Consider the following 27689-nt stretch of genomic DNA (forward strand, 5'->3'; position numbering starts at 1 on the left):
AGGGGAACCCACTAAAAACAGTGCAATTACAATAAAACATTTTTATTAAATAACATCTGTATTAACTACAACACTACACCTCCTTGTAAGGGGTCTGCCCACCCCTTACAAGTCGACTTGTTGACTCTGATATATTGCCTGGACGTCACCTCTTGGCTTTTGAATGGATGGACGAATTTCATTTTATTTTCTTCTAGCTGTCATTGCCTCACATGATGCAGTTTGGCAATTGTCTTGTCCGATAGATGGCTATCGATGAGCTGGATGATGTTGTTTCTCTTTTCTAGGGAAATCTTCTTCATGGATGGTCCTTGTTTCGAAACAGTGACCTTCCGCTTGGGAATTGACCTAATAACACACTGAGCTATTAGGGAATGTGAGAACAGGTTGTAATTTGTAGTATACAGAGAGAAAAACATTTTTCCATCACCAGAAGCAAAACAGTAACAATGCAATGACATGACAAGAATCTGCATAACTAATCATATGCTAAATAGTTACAAGTCAAAGTTATGTATGAGATAGTCAAGATGATTGTCTATAAAATGTAGGTACCCTCACACTCAAAGATATAGTGGAAGGTGAGCTATGGAGCCTGAAAGTCAAACGTTCAAAATATTGTTACCCTTTTGCTTGTCAGTGCATATATATTTTTTTTCTTAAAAAATCACCCATGGAATGTCTTACAAGAGAAAAAAAATATGCAAAAATCCTTAATACCATGAAGACTTGGTATTCAGGTTACTGTATATTAGAAAAGTGCATCACATTTCTTTAAACAATAAGTCACCTAGATTTGCTAAAAGTGGAACATCCCTTTAATTCTGCCCTATGAAGTATGCGCCATACTCACATTACAAATAAAGGTTTACAGCAGAAGTCCGCAGCTGCAGACATCACGCATGTGTATGGAAAGGTTTCTGGATGTTCTCGGTGCTGAAGATGTGAGATAAATCGGAGATCATGGGGAGGAGGATTGTACCTGACAGTTATCCCATAGAAGAACACTATAGTCACATTCTCCAAGGCATGAAATAAATGATAACAGGGAGCAGTAGAACGCATTCAAGTACACTGCATACACAGAAAATAATTTTAGGTTTAGTGTTTCTTTTCATTTGTAGCAGGTGGTGATCAGCTGTAATATCTGCATATTTCCCCATAGCAATGCTTTTTGCAGCAGCTCTCCACCTTGAGAGACTTCTATTCAGGAGTCTCTCTATATGAGGTTCATTTGCTCTAATAATGCATATAGTCCATTAAGCACTACAGCGACCTCGGGCGTGACTAATAACTGGGAACAATAGATGGCAGACAGAAGAACTTAAAGGGTTTGTCAGGCTACCAGATAGTGATGGCCGATCATCAGTGGTGTGGTGTAGCTACCGTCCGATGGTCCTCAGTACAATTTGTGGACCTAGGCCCCACTGCATGTTGGTCAGATGTACTGGCCACTGTAGTGTTCTATATCCTATAAAGACATACATGTTGCCCTCCTCCTTTCATTATGTAGTACTATCCCCCATCCTGGTATATATGCCTCCATCCTAGTATATCTGTCCCCATCCTGGTATATATGTCCCCCAGACAGAGAGACAGTTACTATCCCGGGCAACGCTGGGTACTACAGCTAGTAATATGTATATATATATACTGTCATATGAAAAAGTTTGGGCACCCCTATTAATGTTAACCTTTTTTCTTTATAACAATTTGGGTTTTTGCTATTTCAGTTTCATATATCTAATAACTGATGGACTGAGTAATATTTCTGGATTGAAATGAGGTTTATTGTACTAACAGAAAATGTGCAATCCGCATTTAAACTAAATTTGACCGGTGCAAAAGTATGGGCACCTCAACATAAAAGTGCCATTAATATTTTGTAGATCCTCCTTTTGCAAAAATCACAGCCTCTAGTCACTTCCTGTAGCTTTTAATGAGTTCCTGGATCCTGGATGAAGGTATATTTGACCATTCCTGTTTACAAAACAATTCCTCCAGTTCAGTTAAGTTTGATGGTCGCCGAGCATGGACAGCCGCTTCAAATCATCCCACAGATTTTCAATGATATTCAGGTCTTGGGACTGGGATGGCCATTCCAGAACATTGTAATTGTTCCTCTGCATGAATGCCTGAGTAGATTTGGAGCGGTGTTTTGGATCATTGTCTTCTGAAATATCCATCCCCTGCGTAACTTCAACTTCGTCACTGATTCTTGCACATTATTGTCAAGAATCTGCTAATACTGAGTTGAATTCATGCGACCCTCAACTTTAACAAGATTCCCGGTGCCAGCATTGGCCACACAGCCCCAAAGCATGATGGAACCTCCACCAAATTTTACTGTGGGTAGCAAGTGCTTTTCTTGGAATGCCGTGTTTTTTTGCCTCCATGCATAACGCCTTTTTGTATGACCAAACAACTCAATCTTTGTTTCATCAGTCCACAGGACCTTCTTCCAAAATGTAACTGGCTTGTCCAAATGTGCTTTTACATACCTCAGGCGACTCTGTTTGTGGCGTGCTTGCAGAAACGGCTTCTTTCGCATCACTCTCCCATACAGCTTCTCCTTGTGCAAAGTGCGCTGTATTGTTGACCGATGCACAGTGACACCATCTGCAGCAAGATGAAGCTGCAGGTCTTTGGAGGTGGTCTGTGGACTGTTCTCACCATTCTTCTTCTCTGCCTTTCTGATATTTTTCTTGGCCTGCCACTTCTGGGCTTAACAAGAACTGTACCTGTGTTCTTCCATTTCCTTACTATGTTCCTCACAGTGGAAACTGACAGTTTAAATTTCTGAGACAACTTTTTGTACCTTCCCCTGAACAACTATGTTGAATAATCTTTGTTTTCAGATCATTTGAGAGTTGTTTTGAGGAGCCCATGATGCCACTCTTCATAGGAGATTCAAATAGAACAACTTGCAAGTGGCCACCTTAAATACCTTTTCTCATGATTGGATACACCTGCCTATGAAGTTCAAAGCTCAATGAGGTTACAAAACCAATTTAGTGCTTCAGTAAGTCAGTAAAAGTAGTTAGGAGTGTTCAAATCAAGAAATTGATAAATGTGCCCATACTTTTGCACCGGTCAAATTTTGTTTAAATGCGGATTGCACATTTTCTGTTAGTACAATAAACCTCATTTCAATCCAGAAATATTACTCAGTCCATCAGTTATTAGATATATGAAACTGAAATAGCAAAAACCCAAATTATTATAAAGAAAAAAGGTTAACATTAATAGGGGTGCCCAAACTTTTTCATATGACTGTAGGTCCTCATTCAGGGATATATGTCCCCATACTGGTATATTTCCCTCATCTTGGTATATATCTCCATCCTGGGACCCTTCCTGAAGTTCCTGGTATACATATCCCCCTCCTGGTCTACATGTTACTCATCCTGGTACATATATATCCCCCATCCTAGGCCCTTTCCTGGAATATACGTCCCAAATCCTGGAAGCTTTATTTTTATATATATATGTCCCTCATCCTGGTATATATGTCCTACAGTCTGATATATATGTCCCAATTCTGATATATATATATATGTCCCCATCCTGGCATATATGTCACTCATCCTGGTATATAAGTCCTCCATCATGGGTACTTTCTGAGTATTTATGTCCCCCCCATCCTGGTATATATGTCCCTCATCCTAGTATATATGTCCTCTATTCTCGGACCCTTCCTGGTATACAGCTTCCCCATACTGGTATATATGTCCTTATTCTGGTATATATGTCCCAATTGTGGGCCCATCCTGGTATATAATATATCCCCCATCCTATGACCCTTTCTGGTGTATATGTCTCAATCCTGACTGTTATGCATGTAAAAAAAAACCAAAAAAACCATTCTACTCACTTTTCTCTGCTCCCACGACGCGTTGGGTCCTCTTGTGCAGCCGGTGAAGATGCTAGCCGCTGACATTGGCATTCCTAATATGGCAATGTTTGATGTCACTGCCATGCAATGCCAATGCCAGGCATGCCATTGTCAGCTGCCAGCTACTGATTGTTTGTTTGTCAGCGTCCATTGTGATGCATGGACCCGATGGGTCTCTGCTCCACAATACAATTGAGCTAAACACGTGTCCTCGGACGCACATACAGCTGAAGTAGGCAATGGGGTCAGGAAGCCTCTCTCCGGCATGGGCCCAGTCATAGTCGCAGATGGTGTGGTCCCTAGTTGTTGATATAAGTAATATCAGATCTGTCGGAGTCCGACACCCGGGACCCCCACGATCTGGTAAATTAAGCTGTGCCATTGGCCAGATGAAACATATTAAATAGAGATGAGCTGCGCAGCTCTGAGCAATGTATAGTGTATACTCTAATAACCAACCTATAAAGGCTGTCTTGCGCGGACACCCCCTTTCCGTTTTTATGGCCAAAACCACTTTGGAAAATGTCCTTTAGTCAGAAATGCAGAGCAAATATATAAATATGTAAATCTGTACTGAAAAATTACCATATAAATAATATAAGCCAGATGGATAAAAAGCGGGGAAGAAATTCCCATGAATTAATCAGATACCCTATACACCATTAAGATCTCTTCTATTCCGCCTGTTACAATGTAATTATTTCAGTCCATTAACTAGGTGAGGTTCATAAAAGTATGTGCTGACAAGTCACATCATCAAAAATCACCCGCACCCTCACAGATAACATTTTAGAAAAGGGTGGTAGGATGAGGAAACCATGGCTTCTTTTTTCAAAAAAACAGCGCCACATCTGCCCACAGGTTGCATATGGTACTGCAGCTCGACTTCTGTTCATTCCAATGGTGCTGAGCTGTAACCTTGGGAAACCCCTCGAGTTGTCTCCACTTGTAGCTACAGTGTATTTATTTCTGAGAAACCTGTGACTGCTGATATGGCTATTACTACAGTCCCCGTGGGGCTACTACTGCTATCTCATATCATTAAATGGCAAATCAGATTTGCAGTAGATCTGCCATTTAAGAAAGTTGGGAAAAGTGGCAATTAAATCTATTTATCAATCCATCCAAGTAGGTAGATAATAGATGATAAATAGATAGATAGACGGATAGATAGATAGATAGCTAGATAGATAGATAGATAAAAAGATAGATAGAAGCCTAGATAATTGGAAGGATAGGAAGATAGAAGGATAGATAGATAAAGTGATGGACAGATAGATAGATAGATAGATAGATCGAATGATAGATAGATAGATAGAAGCCTAGATAGATGGAAGGATAGATAGGTAGAAGGATAGATAGATAGATAGATAGATAGAAGGATAGATAGAAGGATAGCTAGAAGGATGGATAGATAGATAGATAGATAGATAGATAGATAGATAGATAGAAGGATGGATAGATAGAAGCAAAGATAGGTAGAAGAACAGATAGATAGATAGATAGATAGAAGGATAGATAGAAGGATAGATAGATGGAAGGATAGATATATAAAAAAGATAGATAGAAGGATAGATAGGATAGATAGAAGGATATATAGATAGATCGATAGAAAGAAGCATAGATAGATGGATACATAGAAGCCTAGATAGATAGAAGGATAGATAGATAGATAGATAAAAGGATAGATAGAAGAATAGATAGGTAGAAGGATAGATAGATAGCTAGATAGATAGATAAAAAGATAGATAGAAGCCTAGATAATTGGAAGGATAGGAAGATAGAAGAATAGATAGATAAAGTGATGGACAGATAGATAGATAGATAGATAGAATGCTAGATAGATAGATAGATAGATAGATAGAAGCCTAGATAGATGGAAGGATAGATAGGTAGAAGGATAGGATAGATAGAAGGATAGATAGATAGATGCAAAGATAGGTAGAAGAATAGATAGATAGATAGATAGATAGAAGGATAGATAGAAGGATAGATAGATAGAAGCCTAGATAGATGGAAGGATAGATATATAAAAAAGATAGATAGAAGGATAGATAGGATAGATAGAAGGATATATAGATAGATCGATCGATAAAAAGAAGCATAGATAGATGGATACATAGAAGCCTAGATAGATAGAAGGATAGATAGATAGATAGATAGATAGATAGATAGATAGATACAAGGATAGATAGAAGCATAGATAGGTAGAAGGATAGATAGATAGATAGATAGATAGATAGATAGATAGATAGATAGATAGATAGATAGATGGAAGGATAGATAGATAACAAGATAGATAGATAGTTAGATAGAAGCCTAGATAGTTGGAAGGATAGGTAATTAGAAGGATAGATAGATAAAGTGATGGAGAGATAGATAGATAAATAGATAGATAGAAGGATAGATAGATAGAAAGATAGATAGATAAATAGATAGAAGGATAGATAGATAGAAGGATAGATAAATAGATAGAAGGATAGATATATAGATAGATAAAAAGAAGCATAGATATATGGATAGATAGAAGCCTAGATAGATGGAAGGATAGATAGATAAAGTGATGGATAGATAGATAGCGGGATAGATAGATGGATTGATAGAATGATAGATAGATAAAAAGATAGATAGATAGAAGGATAGATAGATAGATAGATAGATAGATAGATAAAAAAGAAGCATAGATATATGGATAGATAGAAGCCTAGATAGATGGAAGGATAGATAGATAAAGTGATGGATAGATAGAGGGATAGATAGATAGATGGATAGATAGATAGATGGATTGATAGAAGGATAGATAGATAAAAAGATAGAAGGATAGATAGATGGAAGGATAGATAGATAGAAGGATAGATAGATAGATAGATAAAAAGAAGCATGGATATATGGATAGATAGAAGCCTAGATAGATGGAAGGATAGATAGATAAAGTGATGGACAGATAGATAGATAGATAGAATGATAGATAGATAGAAGCCTAGATAGATGGAGGGATAGATAGGTAGAAGGATAGATAGATAGATAGAAGGATAGATAGAAGGATAGATAGAAGGATGGATAGATAGATAGATAGAAGGATGGATAGATAGAAGCAAAGATAGGTAGAAGAATAGATAGATAGATAGATAGATAGAAGGATAGATAGAAGGATAGATAGATAGAAGCCTAGATAGATGGAAGGATAGATATATAAAAAAGATAGATAGAAGGATAGATAGGATAGATAGAAGGATATATAGATAGATCGATAAAAAGAAGCATAGATAGATGGATACATAGAAGCCTAGATAGATAGAAGGATAGATAGATAGATAAAAGGATAGATAGAAGCATAGATAGGTAGAAGGATAGATAGATAGATAGCTAGATAGATAGATAAAAAGATAGATAGAAGCCTAGATAATTGGAAGGATAGGAAGATAGAAGAATAGATAGATAAAGTGATGGACAGATAGATAGATAGATAGAATGATAGATAGATAGATAGATAGCCTAGATAGATGGAAGGATAGATAGGTAGAAGGATAGATAGATAGATAGATAGATAGATAGATAGAAGGATGGATAGATAGATAGAAGGATGGATAGATAGAAGCAAAGATAGGTAGAAGAATAGATAGATAGATAGATAGATAGATAGAAGGATAGATAGAAGGATAGATAGATAGAAGCCTAGATAGATGGAAGGATAGATATATAAAAAAGATAGATAGAAGGATAGATAGGATAGATAGAAGGATATATAGATAGATCGATCGATAAAAAGAAGCATAGATAGATGGATACATAGAAGCCTAGATAGATAGAAGGATAGATAGATAGATAGATAAAAGGATAGATAGAAGCATAGATAGGTAGAAGGATGGATAGATAGATAGATGGAAGGATAGATAGATAACAAGATAGATAGATAGTTAGATAGAAGCCTAGATAGTTGGAAGGATAGGTAATTAGAAGGATAGATAGATAAAGTGATGGAGAGATAGATAGATAAATAGATAGATATAAGGATAGATAGATAGATAGAAAGATAGATAGATAAATAGATAGAAGGATAGATAGATAGAAGGATAGATAAATAGATAGAAGGATAGATAGATAGATAGATAGATAGATAGATAGATAGATAGATAAAAAGAAGCATAGATATATGGATAGATAGAAGCCTAGATAGATGGAAGGATAGATAGATAAAGTGATGGATAGATAGATAGAGGGATAGATAGATAGATAGATGGATGGATAGATGGATTGATAGAATGATAGATAGATAAAAAGATAGATAGATAGAAGGATAGATAGATAGATAGATAGATAAAAAGAAGCATAGATATATGGATAGATAGAAGCCTAGATAGATGGAAGGATAGATAGATAAAGTGATGGATAGATAGATAGAGGGATAGATAGATAGATGGATAGATAGATGGATTGATAGAATGATAGATAGATAAAAAGATAGAAGGATAGATAGATGGAAGGATAGATAGATAGAAGGATAGATAGATAGATAGATAGATAAAAAGAAGCATAGATATATGGATAGATAGAAGCCTAGATAGATGGAAGGATAGATAGATAAAGTGATGGATAGATAGAGGGATAGATAGATGGATAGATAGATAGATGGATTGATAGAAGGATAGATAGATAAAAAGATAGAAGGATAGATAGATGGAAGGATAGATAGATAGAAGGATAGATAGATAGATAGATAAAAAGAAGCATGGATATATGGATAGATAGAAGCCTAGATAGATGGAAGGATAGATAGATAAAGTGATGGACAGATAGATAGATAGATAGATAGAATGATAGATAGATAGAAGCCTAGATAGATGGAAGGATAGATAGGTAGAAGGATAGATAGAAGGATAGATAGAAGGATGGATAGATAGATAGATAGATAGATAGATAGATAGAAGGATGGATAGATAGAAGCAAAGATAGGTAGAAGAATAGATAGATAGATAGATAGATAGAAGGATAGATAGAAGGATAGATAGATAGAAGCGTAGATAGATGGAAGGATAGATATATAAAAAAGATAGATAGAAGGATAGATAGGATAGATAGAAGGATATATAGATAGATCGATAAAAAGAAGCATAGATAGATGGATACATAGAAGCCTAGATAGATAGAAGGATAGATAGATATATAGATAGATAAAAGGATAGATAGAAGCATAGATAGGTAGAAGGATAGATAGATAGATAGCTAGATAGATAGATAAAAAGATAGATAGAAGCCTAGATAATTGGAAGGATAGGAAGATAGAAGAATAGATAGATAAAGTGATGGACAGATAGATAGATAGATAGAATGATAGATAGATAGATAGATAGATAGATAGATAGATAGAAGCCTAGATAGATGGAAGGATAGATAGGTAGAAGGATAGATAGATAGATAGATAGATAGAAGGATAGATAGATAGATAGATAGATAGATAGATAGATAGATAGATAGATAGATAGATAGATAGAAGGATGGATAGATAGATAGATAGATAGATAGATAGATAGATAGAAGGATGGATAGATAGAAGCAAAGATAGGTAGAAGAATAGATAGATAGATAGATAGAAGGATAGATAGAAGGATAGATAGATAGAAGCCTAGATAGATGGAAGGATAGATATATAAAAAAGATAGATAGAAGGATAGATAGGATAGATAGAAGGATATATAGATAGATCGATCGATAAAAAGAAGCATAGATAGATGGATACATAGAAGCCTAGATAGATAGAAGGATAGATAGATAGATAGATAGATAGATAAAAGGATAGATAGAAGCATAGATAGGTAGAAGGATGGATAGATAGATAGATGGAAGGATAGATAGATAACAAGATAGATATATAGTTAGATAGAAGCCTAGATAGTTGGAAGGATAGGTAATTAGAAGGATAGATAGATAAAGTGATGGAGAGATAGATAGATAAATAGATAGATAGAAGGATAGATAGATAGATAGAAAGATAGATAGATAAATAGATAGAAGGATAGATAGATAGATAGATAGAAGGATAGATAAATAGATAGAAGGATAGATAGATAGATAGATAAAAAGAAGCATAGATATATGGATAGATAGAAGCCTAGATAGATGTAAGGATAGATAGATAAAGTGATGGATAGATAGATAGAGGGATAGATAGATAGATAGATGGATAGATAGATGGATTGATAGAATGATAGATAGATAAAAAGATAGATAGATAGAAGGATAGATAGATAGATAGATAGATAGATAGATAGATAGATAGATAGATAAAAAGAAGCATAGATATATGGATAGATAGAAGCCTAGATAGATGGAAGGATAGATAGATAAAGTGATGGATAGATAGAGGGATAGATAGATAGATAGATAGATGGATAGATAGATCGATGGATTGATAGAAGGATAGATAGATAAAAAGATAGAAGGATAGATAGATGGAAGGATAGATAGATAGAAGGATAGATAGATAGATAGATAGATAGATAAAAAGAAGCATGGATATATGGATAGATAGAAGCCTAGATAGATGGAAGGATAGATAGATAAAGTGATGGATAGATAGAGGGATAGATAGATAGACAGACGGATAGATAGATGGATGGATTGATAGAAGGATAGATAGATAAAAAGATAGATAGAAGGATAGATAGATGGAAGGATAGATAGATAGAAGGATAGATAGATTGATGGATAGATAGATAAAAAGAAGCATAGATATGGATAGATAGAAGCCTAGATAGATGGAAGGATACATAGATAAAGTGATGGATAGATAGATAAAAGGATAGATAGAAGCATAGATAGGTAGAAGAATAGATAGATAGATAGATGGAAGGATAGATAGGATACATAGAAGGATAGATAGATAAAAAGATAGTTAGATAGAAGCCTAGATAGTTGGAAGGATAGATAGATAAAGTGATGGAGAGATAGATAGATAGAAAGATAGATAGAAGGATAGATAGAAGCATAGATAGATGGAAGGATAGATAGATAGATAAAAGGATAGATAGATGCATAGATAGATAGATAGAAGGATAGATAGATAGATAGATAGAAGGATACAGGTAGAAGGATAGATAGAAGCATAGATAGAAGGATAGATAGAAGCTTAGAAAGGTAGAATAGATTGATAGATGTAAGGATAGATAGATAGATAGATAGATAGATAGAAGGATAGATAGATAGATGGAAGGATAGATAGAAGGATACATAGAAGGATAGATAGATAAAAAGATAGATAGAAGCCTAGATAGTTGGAAGGATAGGTAGATAGAAGGATAAATAGATAAAGTGATGGATAGATAAATAGATGGATGGATGGATAGATAGATAAAAGGATAGATAGAAGCATAGATAGATAGATAGAAATATAGATAGAAGGATACAGGTAGAAGGATAGATAGAAGCATAGATAGAAGGATAGATAGAAGCTTAGATAGGTAGAAGAATAGATAGATAGATATATAGATAGATAGACGGATACATAGAAGGATAGATAGATAAAAAGATAGATAGAAGCCTAGATAGTTGGAAGGATAGGTAGATAGAAGGATAAATAGATAAAGTGAGGGATAGATGGATGGATGGATGGATGGATGGAAGGATAGATGGAAGGATAGATAGACGGATACATAGAAGGATAGATAGATAAAAAGATAGATAGAAGCCTAGATAGTTGGAAGGATAGGTAGATAGAAGGATAAATAGATAAAGTGAGGGATAGATAGATAGATAGATAGATGGATAGATAGATAGATAGATAGATAGATGGAAGGATAGATGGAAGGATAGATGGAAGGATAGATAGACGGATACATAGAATGATAGATAGATAAAAAGATAGATAGAAGCCTAGATAGTTGGAAGGATAGATAGATAGAAGGATAGATAGATTGATGGATAGATAGATAAAAAGAAGCATATATATGGATAGATAGAAGCCTAGATAGATGGAAGGATACATAGATAAAGTGATGGATAGATAGATAAAAGGATAGATAGAAGCATAGATAGGTAGAAGAATAGATAGATAGATAGATGGAAGGATAGATAGGATACATAGAAGGATAGATAGATAAAAAGATAGTTAGATAGAAGCCTAGATAGTTGGAAGGATAGATAGATAAAGTGATGAAGAGATAGATAGATAGAAAGATAGATAGAAGGATAGATAGAAGCATAGATAGATGGAAGGATAGATAGATAGATAGATAGATAAAAGGATAGATAGATGCATAGATAGATAGATAGATAGATAGATAGAAGGATAGATAGATAGATAGATAGATAGAAGGATACAGGTAGAAGGATAGATAGAAGCATAGATAGAAGGATAGATAGAAGCTTAGAAAGGTAGAATAGATTGATAGATGTAAGGATAGATAGATAGATAGATAGAAGGATAGATAGATAGATAGATAGATGGAAGGATAGATAGAAGGATACATAGAAGGATAGATAGATAAAAAGATAGATAGAAGCCTAGATAGTTGGAAGGATAGGTAGATAGAAGGATAAATAGATAAAGTGATGGATAGATAAATAGATGGATGGATGGATAGATAGATAAAAGGATAGATAGAAGCATAGATAGATAGATAGATAGATAGATAGAAGGATACAGGTAGAAGGATAGATAGAAGCATAGATAGAAGGATAGATAGAAGCTTAGATAGGTAGAAGAATAGATAGATAGATAGATATATAGATAGAAGGATAGATAGACGGATACATAGAAGGATAGATAGATAAAAAGATAGATAGAAGCCTAGATAGTTGGAAGGATAGGTAGATAGAAGGATAAATAGATAAAGTGAGGGATAGATGGATGGATGGATGGATAGATGGATAGATAGATGGAAGGATAGATGGAAGGATAGATAGACGGATACATAGAAGGATAGATAGATAAAAAGATAGATAGAAGCCTAGATAGTTGGAAGGATAGGTAGATAGAAGGATAAATAGATAAAGTGAGGGATAGATAGATAGATAAATGGATAGATAGATAGATAGATAGATAGATAGATGGAAGGATAGATGGAAGGATAGATAGACGGATACATAGAATGATAGATAGATAAAAAGATAGATAGAGGCCTAGATAGTTGGAAGGATAGGTAGATAGAAGGATAAATAGATAAAGTGAGGGATAGATAGATAGATAGATAGATAGATGGATGGATTGATAGAAGGATAGATAGATAAAAAGATAGATAGATGGATGGATTGATGGATGGATGGATGGATAGATAGATGGATGGGTTGATAGATGGAAGGATAGATGGAAGGATAGGTAGACGGATACATAGAAGGATAGATAGATAAAAAGATAGATAGAAGCCTAGATAGTTGGAAGGATAGGTAGATAGAAGGACAAATAGATAAAGTGAGGGATAGATAGATAGATGGTTTGATAGAAGGATAGACAGATAAAAAGATAGATAGATAGATAGATAGATAGAGGGATAGATAGATAGATAGATAGAAGGATAGATAGATAGAGGGATAGATAGATAGATAGATAGATAGAAGGATAGATAGATAGAGGGATAGATAGATAGGGTGATAGATAGATAGATGGATAGATATGGTGATAGATAGATAGAAGGATAGATAGATAGAAGGATAGATAGATAGATAGAGGGATAGAGGGATAGATAGATATGGTGATAGATAGATAGATGGATAGATAGAAGGATAGATAGAGGGATAGAGGGATAGATAGATAGATAGATAGATAGATAGATAGATAGATAGATAGATAGATATGGTGATAGATAGATAGATTGATAGATATGGTGATAGATAGATAGATAGATAGAAGGATAGATAGATAGATAGAAGGATAGATAGAGGGATAGATAGATAGATAGATAGATAGATAGATATGGTGATAGATAGATAGATTGATAGATATGGTGATAGATAGATAGATAGAAGGATAGATAGATAGATAGAAGGATAGATAGAGGGATAGATAGATATGGTGATAGATAGATAGATAGATAGATAGATAGATAGATAGATAGATGGATAGATATCAGATAGATAGATAGATGCAGATGCTTCACCCTTTCCTCCCCAGCTGTGGTTGCAGTTCACCTCTGCCTCTTCCTGTGAGTAGTTCCCCCATATAATGGAGGCTGAGAGCAGCAGCGGTGCCGGTGCAGTGTGTCAGGAGCTCCGGCCAGCACAGCCCTGTACAGCAGCCTCAGCACCAGGGACAGCGGCGGAGTGTCAGGTGACGTCACGGCGGGGCGGGGCCTTGTGTTGCTGAGCAGGGAAGGGATCGCTGGATGCTCAGAGCCGGGCTGGGAGGGAGCTGCAGTGAGTGGGGACAGAGCCACAGACACTCCAGGCTCCATCATCAGCAGCAGCCTCTAGGCACTGGACTACTTGCAAGCTGGCACACTGTGGCACAACCCCCTGTGCCAGCCTCACCTTGGATTATAAACTGCACTGGTGGGGGGACACAGGAGAACCCCCATATTGGTTTTGCACTGGGATGTGGGATTCTAAGACAGTAGCATCTCTTCTTTCCTTCCCTTGGATTTCTGGAGAGGTCTTCATCCTGTTGTGCACTGGGGTTTGGGGGTCAATAAAGGTTTAAGGGATCCTGGAATGGACAAATCTGGAATATCTGGAGCCTGAGCCATTAAATAAACTCCGGATTTACTGGAAAGAGAAGCCCCAGCCCTATTGGAGGGAGGCAGGTAATTCTCATCATTGTGCTGCTTGTGATCTATAGCTTCTATAGGGGACAGAGGTCACACAGGGGATCCTGAATGACAAAGCTTGGTAGGCACAGTAGTGGGAGCAGTGCGCTGCCAGCCATCAGAGGTGGTAGATAGCGGACCCTCGTGTGATGTATGGGGGCATCTAAAGTTGTATTATACCGGAGAGTAACCACCAGAGGCAGAAGTAGATGAACCGCCATTTGCACCCCCAAATTTGTGCTGTGCACCCCTCTGTTTTTTAATCACAGGGTCCCTTCTGTCTCCCAGGATGTTATTTCACTGTGGATTTCTCCATGATCCATAAAACACTTTATCTTACCTTCATGTCATTGTAGCTTTCAAACTGCAATTATAATACACCATAAAGCCCAACTCTGTACCTGGCAAAGATCATGTAAAAGTCAATGCTCCCCCAAATGTCACTATATGCAAAAGTCAATGCTCCCCCAAATGTCACTATATGCAAAAGTCAATGCTCCCCCAAATGCCCCTATATGAAAAAGTGAATGCTCCCTGAAGCATCCTTATGTGTAAAAGTTAATGATGCTCCGAATGTCCCTCTATGTAAAAGTCAATGTTCCCCAAATGTCACTATATGCAAAAGTCAATGCTCCCTCAAACGCCTCTATATGTAAAAATCAATGCACCCCCAAACATCCCTAAATTAAAGAGTCAATTCTTCCCCAAAAGCCGCTATGTGTAAAAGTCAGTGCTCCCCTGAATGTAATATGTAAAAGTCAATGATCCCTCAAATGTCCCTATATGTAAAAGTCAATGCTCCCCCAAACACTCCTATATGTAAAAGTCAATGATCCCTCAAATGTCCCTTTATGTAAAAGTCAATGCACTCCCAAATGTTCTTATATGTAAAGTGAATGCTCCCCTAAATGTAAAGTGAATGCTCCCCCAAATGTCCCCATATGTAAAGTTAATGCTCCTCCAAATGTCCCCACATGTGAAAGCAATGCTCCCCCACATGTCCACCTATGTAAAAGTAATGCTCCTCAATTGTCCCATATGTGAAAGCAATGCTCCCCCAAATGTGACTATATGTAAATTGAATGCTCACCCAAATGTCCCCATATGTAAATTGAATGCTCCTCCAAATGTCCCCACATGTTAAAGCAATGCTCCCCCAAATCTCCCCATATGTAAAGTCAATGCTCCTCCAAATGTGCCCATATGTAAAAGCAATGCTCCCCCAAACATCCCCATATGTAAAGTGAATGATCACCCAAATGTCCCCATATGTTAAAGCATGTTCCCCCAAATGTCCCCATATGTAAAAGAAATGCTCCCTCAAACAATCCCATATGTAAAAGCAAAGATCCCCCAAACAGCCCCAGTATCTGAATTCTGCTGTCAGAGATGAATCCATTTCTCTCACAATATTTCCATTGTAATCTACGGAGCCTGCACTAGAGAAGGCTGGATAATAAGAGACGGTGCGGTGGGATGAGAGACAGTCGGAGATGCCCGCTTGCCCACAGTGGAGCAGAACCAGCCGCTTTATATGGGCGAATTAACACTTCCACCTAAAAGCGATATTTTTTCCAGCTGAGCAGCAGATTGTGTTCCCACTTGAGGAGACTCCTGATTAATACATGTTGTGATTCGCAAGATTCATGAGAGGCTCAGTCACGGGGTGCAGGCTGCAGATTAATGGGGTATACACTATACAGGTATTATTTTTTCAACCTACGGTATATGTCATTTATTGATTCCTTGCACTTTCCTTTCGAGTGAATGTGAAATCCCATGTATAGTCATATAATACTACAATATTGCTGATAAAATCCATGTACTGACCCTGGCACATATAACACCTATATGCTCTGCAGCCCATGTATATACAATTGCAGTATAATGCTCTATAGGGGGAGTCGTGCCCTACAGACGGCGATGGAGTCCGATTACACATCCATCTATTGATCAGAGAGCGTCTGATTCGGGTTATATGATCAGTCTCTCGGGGGCAGATGACGTAAAGGACGACCGTATGGATTTGGCTGTGGCAGAAGAGAAGTCTACACTATGGAACCGGATGCTTGAAATGAAGGGATCCCATCAGTGAGGGGTTCACATACTTATAAGGGACAGACGAAATCTCAAGGCATGATGTAGAATTTTAGAAGACATTTAAGTTTCTTAAGTATTCAGTGATTTGGGGGGGGGTCACATTTTGGGGGTCACAGTTGACATCAGGACGTAGTACTATGTGGATGATGAGTGGAATGTGGTGAAAGCTTCTTCCAATCCCAAAATCCTAATTACATTTACTTTCAACTGTACATGAACCGAAAAATTAAAGGACGTGTCACATCATATTTATGTGCCCTTACTCATTTAGGAAGACAAGGACTGGGCTGTACGTACAGATAATTGCAGCAGACAGGAGCATCAATCTGTGTTACACCAAGCCTCCATATCTATATACAATCTATCATTTTTTCCCCCTGGTGTCAATCATTGCCTCTACCGTCCCAATTATTCCAAATTTTCTATAGGTAAAAATCACACTTTATGGATAAATGGAGTTAGATATAATGGTTATTTGGGGGAGATAGGTCCTGTTGAGAAAACCCTTTGTGACACATCCCATTAGAAAATTGTGAGTTAATCAATGGAAGTCCCAATTTATGATCCAAGTGGATTGGAGGACTCAAGATTACTTATAAGATTGATTTGAATTAGAATTGTGCAATTCTTCATTTGTCCAGTGGAGGCACTGCAGGTAAAATGAAAACTTACTCCATCACAGATTATGGGTAAAATGAACACTATCCCATTAAAAAATTGCGAGTTAATTGATGGAAGTCACAATTTATGATCCAAGTGGATTGGAGGACTCAACATTACTTATAAGAATGGTTTTGATGAGAATTGTGCAATTCTTAATTTGTCCAGCGGGGGCACTGCAGGTAAAATAAACACTTGCTCCATCACAGGTTACTGGTAAAATGAGCACTATCCCTTTAGGAAATTGTGAGTTAATCAATGGAAGTTCCAATTTATGATCCAAGTTTATTGGAGGACTGAACATTACTTTTTCAATTGATTTTAATGAGAATTGTGTAATTCTTCATTTGTCCAGCGGGGGCACTGCAGGTAAAATGAACACTTGCTCCATCACAGGTTACTGGTAAAATGAGCACTATCCCTTTAGGAAATTGTGAGTTAATCAATGGAAGTCCCAATTTATGATACAAGTGGATTGGAGGACTCAAGATTGCTTGTAAGATTGATTTTAATTAGAATTGTGCAATTCTTCATTTGTCCAGCGGGGGCTCTGTAGGGAAATTGAACACTTACTCCATCACAGATTATGGGTAAAATGAGCACTATCCCATTAAGAAATTGCGAGTTAATTGATGGAAGTCACAATTTATGATCCAAGTGGATTGGAGGACTCAACATTACTTCTAAGATTGATTTTAATTAGAATTGTATAATTCTACACTTGTCCAGCGGGGGCACTGCAGGTAAAATGAACACTTACTCCATCACAGATTATGGGTAAAATGAACACTATCCCCTTAGGAAATGATGAATTAATCAATGGAAGTCCCAATTTATGATCCAAGTGGTTGGAGGACTCAACATTATTTATAAAATTGATTTTAATGAGAATTATGTAATTCTTCATTTGTCCAGCGGGGGCTCTGTAGGGAAATTGAACACTTACTCCATCCCAGATTATGAGTGAAATGAACACTATCCCATTAGGAAATTATGAGTTAATCAATGGAAGTCTTGGAGGACACAACATTACTTATAAGATTGATTTTACTGAGAATTGTGCAATTCTTTATTTGCCCAGCGGGGGCACTGCAGAGCAATTGAACACAGATTATGGCTGATTTCAACATTACTTATCTTATTGATTTTAATGAGAATTGTGCAATTCTTCATTTGTCCAGCGGGGGCACTGCCGGGAAATTGAACACTGCTGATCACCACCAGGGATCCCAGCAGTGAGACACCTTGAGATCTACTTATCATTGAAGGATGTTTTTTTTGTTTGTGCAAAAATGGACAACCCCTTTAAGAAGATCTGATTGTTTACAGTTATGCTGAATTTAGAAGGTGACAAAACTTTACTGATGTTTATATCTTGTGTTATAGCCTTGCCTATGTTTAGGCTTTGAGAAGGGGAAAAAAATGGGGTAGGGGCAGCACTATTAAAAAAAAAAAAAAAAGCCTAATGGTGCCGCAAATTATAATTATATAATCTAGAACATAAGAAACACATAAAAAAACACAATCAAAACCCCCCTATCATAGTTGAAGGGAGTAAACTACAGGGTAAAACCCTCAACTATCAACACCTCACGTAATAAAAAGGTTCAAAATGGCAAAAAAAAAAAAGTGAAGAAGTAAAGAGAAAATAAAAAAAATAATAATACATAAATATGAAATGTGACTCAAATATTTGTCCAAGAACCCAAAAATAATGAATCATAACTTGATACTGTCTAGAGGGGGAGAAAGGTCAGGGGAAGTAGGGAGGAGATCCCACGCGTTTCGCTGCTTTCAAGTGCTTCTTCATCAGGGGTGAGGTGTTAGAAGTGACTACATGCAAGAAGTAAACAATGCTAAACCAATAAATATAGATTAATATAGATTAATATATAAGTGACTATATTAATATATAAGTGACTACATACAAGAAGTAAACAATGCTAAACCAATAAATATAGATCTAATTTCTTACCAGGTTTTGGCTCTGATATAATTTTTTACTTTAATGCATGTATTTTTCACCAAGAAAATCATTTTTGTAATCAGGTATCATTCAAAATGTGGCACCGTTTGGCATCTTTCTTTACCCTCTGTCTTGTACTGTCTAATATTGGCCGCAGAATGAGTTAACTGAGTTCCATCAGTGAGCTCGTTTTAACGGTTCAAAGGCAAAGTTCCAAACTCTTTTGTCTTTTTTTTTTTTGTATAAACACTTTTTAGCTGATTTATAACCACAGACCACATCAAAGTGGAACGTGCCTGTAAAAAAGTAAAATAAAAAAATTGATTTTTAGCCAAAATATATGCATTTAAGTAACGAAAGAATTTTTTTTTTCCTGGAAGTGGACAACCCCTTTAAGAACAAAGGAGTGATAAGGACTTGAGTTTAAATATGTAATTTCACCTTAACATATATATATATACGAGATATATATATATATATATATATATATATATATATATATACATATATACATATATATATATATATATATACATATATATATATATATATATGTTAAAGTTTTTTATATACTTATATATTATAAACATATAAAATTTATATATAAATTTATACATAGATTTTTTTTTATATACAGCATGGATATATATATATATATGTATATATATATATATATATATACTGCTCAAAAAAATAAGGTTGTTGTTTAAGTGTTCCCTCTATTTTTTTAGAGCAGTATATATATATGCCGTATATAAAAAATCTGATTACTAATGCAGTGTGAGCTGGAAATGATGGCTCGTGCGCTGATTTTTTCCTTCTCTGCTCGCAGCTCAGTCCCACTAATACTGAATAGTACAGAATAATGGTCAGAGCCGGTTTTCTGACAGACTGGTTGCTAGGGATAAATTGCTTAGCAATCATAGTTTTTTCTCAGTTGGATTGCCAGACAACACGCTCTCAGAATGCAGTCTGCCTCAGATTAGTCTTGTCCTCTGCTCAAAGCAGAAATGTACGAGCCGCAGAGAAACATTTCTCTAATTCTTGTTGCCAAAATAAGGTTTTTGGTAACCGTCATCTATTCCTTCCATCCCCCTGTACATATGTCAGGCTTGTGTCCTCTAAAATTAGAGGGGTGTTAAGGCCTTGCCGGACATCACTGGAGAACACAAGGATTGGGAATGTAGAAATTCAACAGCCTGATCATATGTTCTCCACATATCTGCCATAGAAGGACCTTGGATAGTTGACTGGTTGTCCACCATTGTCTGGTTGTCTGCCAATGTCTGATTGTCCACCATTGTCTGGTTGTCTGCCAATGTCTGGTTGTCCACCATTGTCTGGTCTGGTTGTCTGCCATTGTCTCATTGTCCACCATTGTCTGGTTGTCCGCCATTGTCTGGTTGTCCACCATTGTCTGGTTGTCCGCCATTGTCTTGTTGTCCGCCATTGTCTGGTTGTCCGCCATTGTCTGGTTGTCCACCATTCTCTGGTTGTCAACCATTGTCTGGTCTGGTTGTCCGCCATTGTCTCATTGTCCACCATTGTCTGGTTGTCCGCCATTGTCTGGTTCTCCACCATTGTCTGGTTCTCCGCCATTGTCTGGTTGTCCGCCATTGTTTCGTTGTCCGCCAATGTCCGCCATTGTTTGGTTGTCCACCAGTGTCTGGTTGTCTACCATTGTCTGGTTGTCCGCCATTGTCTGGTTGTCCACCATTGTCTGGTTGTCCGCCATTGTCCGGTTGTTCACCATTAACCTACTAAGGCCGCCACCTTATATATGTGCTGAAATATTTTGTAGGCTCAAATATTGTTAATGACCTCACTGCCACCTTCTTGTGGGATGGGGGGAAATGATGCAAGACGTTGACAATCAACATCCTATGACCACATCCACATGGAAATGGCCTTATGCTAAATGTAGAAGATGATCATTGGTTCCTAAAGATTCTCCAGAGGGGGATTGTAGAAGCAAATTTATATCAGAGGAGAAAGTGTATCCGTTTTATATTCTTTAGGCTGTGTTCCCACTTTGTAGCCACAACGCATGTTTTTCCCTATTGTTGCAAAGACACGTTATTTTGCAGTGATTTTCCAAACTGATATAAGGGCAAAAAGATGCAATGCATTAACAAAGAGTTATTAGGGTCCAGGAGAATGGTTTGTGGAAACCTGACCAATCTTACTAGGAATTACACAGGAAGAAGGTGCAAAAGCAGGTCCCAGAGGAACTGTCGATTTCACCATTTAACCCCTGTACAGGGATCTGAACTTGCAGCAGAGACCCCTGGGTTGCATCTACGGAGTAGCTGCTGGCTGGTAGAGCAAGATGTCAGAAGATAGTCAACTAGTTAGATCAAAAGCAGAGAGGGCAGCTAAAAGGGGCAAAATTAGAAGGCAGAGATGAGGTTGGGAGTGTAGCCCAGATCCAAGGGGATGGAGTCAGAGGCTAAATTGTCAGGCAAGTGGAGGGTGAAGTCAGTCCAAGGTTATCAACAGGTATCAAGCTGGGTTAGATGAAGGCGATAAACAGGAGCAACAAACCAGGCTTTCGGTACATGGATCTGAAGTTCCAGCAGGGACCCCTGGGTTGCATCTACGGCTTGGTCGCTGGCCGGTAGCGCAAGATGTCAAAAGACAGTCAACGTGTCAGATCAATACTGTAAAGGGCAGATAAAGGGCAAGATTAGAAAGTAGGGATAAGGTTAGGAGATTAGCCAAGATCGGATGCAGGGGGATGGAGTCAGATGTTGAATCGTCAGGCAAGCGTCAGCAACAGGTATCAAGCTGGGTTAGACGGAAGCGATAAACAGGAGCAACAGACCAGGCTTTCAGTACATGGATCTGAAGTTCCAGCAGGGACCCCTGGGTTGCATCTACGGAGTGGTTGCTGGCCGGTAGAGCAAGTGTCGAAAGACAGTCAACTCGTCAGATAGAGGGTAGATAAAGGGCGAGATTAGAAGGTAGGGACGAGGTTAGGAGATTAACCCAGATCAGATGCAGGGGATGGAGTCAGAGGTTGAATCGTCAGGCAAGTGGAGGGTGAAGTCAGTGCTAGGTGAGCAACAGGTATCAAAGGGGGTTAGATGGAAGCGATAAACAGGAGCAACAAACCAGGCTTCCAGTACAACTACTGTATAGCTGACAACATCCAGAACACTGATGGGAGTTTAAATAGGGTGTGGAGCTACCCTATATGTCCCAGCAGGGAAATTATTATCCCTGCTGACTGGATAGTTCATGGATGTGAATGGACGTTGCTTAATGCCTAATTAGCCCTGTGGTGGCGCTGCAAGAAAATTTAAACACCGGCCAGCAGGATTCCCACAGATTACAGATCTGGTAAAATGAATGGTGACCTTCACTGCACATCAAATGTGAAAACAGCAAGGCTGATGGATATAAGGCAGCCATTGAAAATCTTTTTTGTACTGACAGAAGGTGCGCAAGCCTTTCTGCGTAGCAGGTCCCAGGGGAACCCTCTACTTCACCATTAAACCCCTGTATTGGGATCTGAACTTGAAGCAGAGACCCCTGGGTTGCATCTACGGAGTAGCCGCTGGCCGGTAGAGCAAGATGTCAGAAGATAGTCAACTAGTCAGATCAAAACCATAGAGGGCAGATATAGGGCAAAATTAGAGATTGGGACGAGGTTAGGAGATTAGCCCAGACCGGATGCAGCGGGATGGAGTCAGAGGTTGAATCGTCAGGCAAGCGAAGGGTGAAGTCGGTCCAAGGTCAACAATGGGTATCAAGCTGGGTTAGATGGAAGCGATAAACGGGAGCAACAAACCAGGCTTTCAGTCCAACTACTGTATAGCTGACAACATCCAGAACACTGATGGGAGTGTAAATAGGGTGTGGAGCTACCCTATATGTCCCAGCAGGGAAATGATTACACCTGCTGATAGTTCATGGATGTGAATGGACGCTGCTTAACGCCTAATTAGACCTGTGGTGGCGCTGCAGGAAAGCGTAAACACCGGCCAGCAGGATTCCCACAGATGGTGTAAAATAAATGGGGACCTGCATTGCCTATCAAATGTGGGGGGGTCGGTCAAGGTTCCTTCACTTTTGAGGAGCAAGACTAGCATAACATTATGAATGGATGTTAACTTTTCTATACACTTATTTTCTACAAGCAGCCGCCATCTGAGCAGAGCTTCAGTGTAAATCATGGGTGAGGAGGGTATATAACGTTTCATTTTCTATTTACTGAGGAGTCAGACTTCAGACTACTTTAGACTTATAGAGTTCAGGTAAGAGCTGGAGTCATGGATGATATCTGTGTCTTAAAGTAGTATTTTCTTGGATAAAATTGTGCCCAAAAGTTGAAAGCCTGTGTCGCTCAAGCACAGACAATATTTGTTCATTTAGCTGCAGGTATGATGAGATTGTATAATCATGTATAACCGCTGCAGCCAATCACTGGTCTTAGTGATGCATGCTGTGAGGTCAATGATTGGCTGCAGCAGTCATGTGCTGTATACAGGGTGGAGAAGCAGTGCTGGAGAGATAAGAGCAATGGTAGCTTGATTATTTTACAACATACGCAGCCTTGGTTGGATTGTTAAAGAAACATGATGACCCCTTTAATTGCTCTGCTTTAAAGGGACCAGTCACCAGGATTTTCCTATATAAACTAAAGCCAGTGCTATACTGGCACTATCATGCGGATTCTATACATACCTTTAGTTCTGAAATCGGATGTATACTTTCTGTAATACAGGCATGTAAAGTTTGTTAAAGGGAACCTGTCACCAGTTTTGGGGCCTATAAGCTGCGACCACCACCAGTGGGCTCTTATATACAGCCGCTGTGTAGGACATAAAAAACATTTTAGAATACTCTCCTAAAGGGCGGTGCAGTGGATGTGGCTCAAATGGGCGTCTTTGTCCTCCAGTGCCGGCGCCTCCTCTTTCGGCCATCTTCGTCCTCCTTCTGAAGCCTGTGTGCATAACGCGTCTACCTCATACACACTCGCCGGTCCTGCGCATGCGCACTACAATACTTTGATCTGCCCTGCTCAGGACCTGAATGCCGGCGAGTGTGTATGACGTCGGACGCGTCATACACCGCGGCTTCAGAAGGACGACAGAGGCGGCCACAAAGATGGCTGAATGGGGCGGCGCTGACACCTGAGGATGAAAACACCCAATTGAGCCACATCCATAGCAGAGACCGGTTTAGGTGAGTATTGTAAAGTGTTTTTTATGTTCTACACAGCAGCCTGGGCTCTTATATACAGCATGTTAGAATGCTGTATATAAGAGCCCACTGGTGGTGGCCACAGCTTATAGGGCAAAAAACTGTTGACAGGTTCCCTTTAAATGCACTGTTATTTTATTGATAGGTGCAACAGAATATCTAATAGGTGGTTCGGGTTTTGCTAGTTATTCCCGCCCCTATCTGCTCCCTGTCCTTCCTCCGTTCTTCCTTCCCCTGTAATAACAGAAAGGGGAGGAAGGACAGGCAGCAGACAGGGCCGGGAATAACTAGCAAAACCCAACCCAAGACTTAGATATTCTGTTGCACCTATCAATCAAATAACAGTGCATTTCACAAACTTTACTTGCCTGTATTTCAGAAACTATACATCCGTTCTCACAACTACAGGTATGTATAGAATCAGCATGATAGCGCCAGCATAGCTCTAGCTTTAGGTTATATAGGAAAACCCAAGTGATTGGTTCTCTTTAAAGGGAACCTGTCACCACTTTTTGGTGTATAAGCTGTGACCAACACCACCGGGCTCTTATATACAGTATTCTAACATGCTGTATGTAAGAGCCCAGGCCGCTGTGAGAACATAAAAAACACTTTATAATACTCACCTAACGGTCTCGCGGATGGCCATATGGGCGTCTCCTTTCTCTGGTGCCGGCGCCTCCTCTTTCGGTCATCTTCTTCCTCTTTCTGAAGCCGCGGTGCATGATGCGTCTACGTCAGTGTTTCTCAACTCCAGTCCTCAAGACCCACCAACAGATCATGTTTTCAGGTTTTCCTCATCAGGTTTTCCTTAATGTTTCACAGGTGATGGAATCATTCCTTGTCTAACATTGAGGAAAACCAGAAAACATGATCTGTTGGTGGGTCCTGAGGACTGGAGTTGAGAAACACTGGTCTACGTCATACACACTCGCTGGTCCTGCACAGGCGCACTACAATACTTTGATCTGCCCTGCTCAGGACCTGAATGCCGGCGACTGTGGATGACATCGGATACGTCATGCACCGCGGCTAGAGAAGAAGAGCAAAGTTGTCCAAAAGAGGCGGCGCCGGCACCGGAGAATAGAGGCGCCCATGTGGCCAACAGCGCGACTGTTAGGTAAGTATTATAAAGTGTTTTTTATGTTCTCACAACAGCCTTGGCTCTTATATACAGCATGTTAGAATGCTGTATATAAGAGCCCAGTGGTGGTGACCGCAGCTTATAGGCCAAAAAAGTGGTGACAGGTTCCCTTTAACTTGAAAATAATGGGTTAAAAGAGTACAACCCTCCCAAAATCGGAGTCCTACTGTGTAACCCTTTATAATCTTGTTATACAGAGCTCTAGCGTTTAATCGCAGCCGAGCGTACAGCGCCACAGGCCGTCCATATGGCGCCGTGTTATGAAGATACTCTTCCCCTAGAAGCTATGCTTCCACTGGAGCGTGTCAGAAGTAACGCAGAACTTTCTGTGCCTCCGAATGAAGTTTGGGGCCGCGCAGACTGTTATGGGGACACATTATGGTTTCGGACAAGGCGACATATCAGGACTGTGTGCATTAGACCCGATGAAACCCGCTATGATTTTCCTGGGTGAAGTTGCCTTTGAGTGAACTTGTAGCTGCTGACACGCAGTTTCTGGCGTACATGATGATCACAGTGTACTTTCCGGTTTGCTGGATATCCTTTTAGAGTTAATGTATATTTTATTCATTCAGTGCATGCGCTAATTGGTGTATGTTTCGTTAAAGGGGCACAATTGCGGGAAAAGGCTGTGATTGGGAATCAGACAGCTGTTTACATTCATTTTATTATCCATGGCACTGTTTGTTTAGTTTGGTTTTGTTATTTTTTATTTGGGTGCGGGAGTTGTTGTATGCACTATTTTTTTGTGGTTTTTTTATGGTTTTTTTTGTATTCTATTTTGGTGCATTATTTAATTAGGATTAGGCTTTGGGCAGAGCAATCCATTCTTGTTTTAATTGTTATACGTATACATTATTTTTTTTGTGATTTTTTTTTTTTTTCTTTTTGGTGCATTGTCAGGAGCTTTTAACAGCAGTATTAAATAAATTAGCCAACAATTCTAGTCTTAATTGTCATACCGCATTTAGACGTTTTAAAAATACTTTTTTTTTCTGTAAGTTGATTTGTGACTTTTTCATATCGTTAAGATTCAAAAAATTTGCAACAAACCTGTAGGCAAGGGCTGGGCAACGTGCGGCCCGTGGGCCATATCCGGCCCTTTGGCTGTTCTAGTCCGGCCCGTGGACAAAGACAGCTGGAGGGCTGAAATCAGTGGCCTGTTGGCTGTTCCATGCCCTCCCCTGACACCCATCCACCCCTGCTTCTTTCCACCCGATGCCACCACTATAGACTGTGGTGAAAACACATTGGTGGAGGAAGGACCGCTGGCTCCATCTTCCACCAATCAGCTTGAGGCACAGCAGACACAAAGACGTCACATCATCACATGTGATGTGCGGAGCGTCAGTGCACCAAAGGCTGGAGCAGAGTGACAGCGAACAGGATTAAGCAAAATATGGTGTGTATGTGTATACATGTGTATGGGATGTTTGCATTTCTGTAAGAGGCTGTGTGGGGCTCATACTGTATATATGAGGCTAAGTTGGGCTCATAATGTATTTAGGAGGCTATGTATGGGTTCATATTGCATATAGGAGGCTATGTAAGGGCTCATACTCTATATAGGAGGCTATATTGGGGCTCATGCAATATATAGGAGGCATTATGGAGGCTCATACTGTATATAGGGGTCTATGTGAGGGCTCCTACTGTATATACTGTATGTAGGAGGCCATGCGGGGGCTTATCTATATATATAATTGCCTTATTCTGTCTGTCTGTCTGTCTGTCTTGCTCCAAAATTGTGTCCTTACGGTGACACAAAGCTGATTGGCCACTGGGCTCGCCATGGCCCCGCCCCCCGCACGGATTGGCCGCTCGCCCAGGCTCCGCCCGCACACGGATTGGCCGGCCGCTTGCCCAGGCTCCGCCCCCCACACGGATTGGCCTCTCGCCCCGGCAGCCTGCACGCATTGGCAACTCGGCCACACCCCCCTCACGCAATGCACGCTCGCTCTGGCCCCGCACGCATTCCCC

General features: G+C 39.0%; 1 protein-coding gene across 1 annotated transcript in view; it reads left to right on the forward strand.

Moving 5' to 3' along the window:
- Positions 1 to 14201: 14201 nt before the first annotated feature.
- LOC142250435 (leucine-rich repeat and fibronectin type III domain-containing protein 1-like protein) overlaps positions 14202 to 27689 on the forward strand; it is a 750715-nt gene continuing 737227 nt past the window's right edge. Inside the window, exon 1 of the mRNA XM_075322606.1 lies at positions 14202 to 14628. The gene's annotated coding sequence lies outside the window, so the exon portion shown is untranslated. The remainder of the gene's footprint in view (positions 14629 to 27689) is intronic.

The sequence above is a fragment of the Anomaloglossus baeobatrachus genome, chromosome 9 (genome assembly GCF_048569485.1).
Source record: "Anomaloglossus baeobatrachus isolate aAnoBae1 chromosome 9, aAnoBae1.hap1, whole genome shotgun sequence".
NCBI lineage: Eukaryota > Metazoa > Chordata > Amphibia > Anura > Aromobatidae > Anomaloglossus > Anomaloglossus baeobatrachus.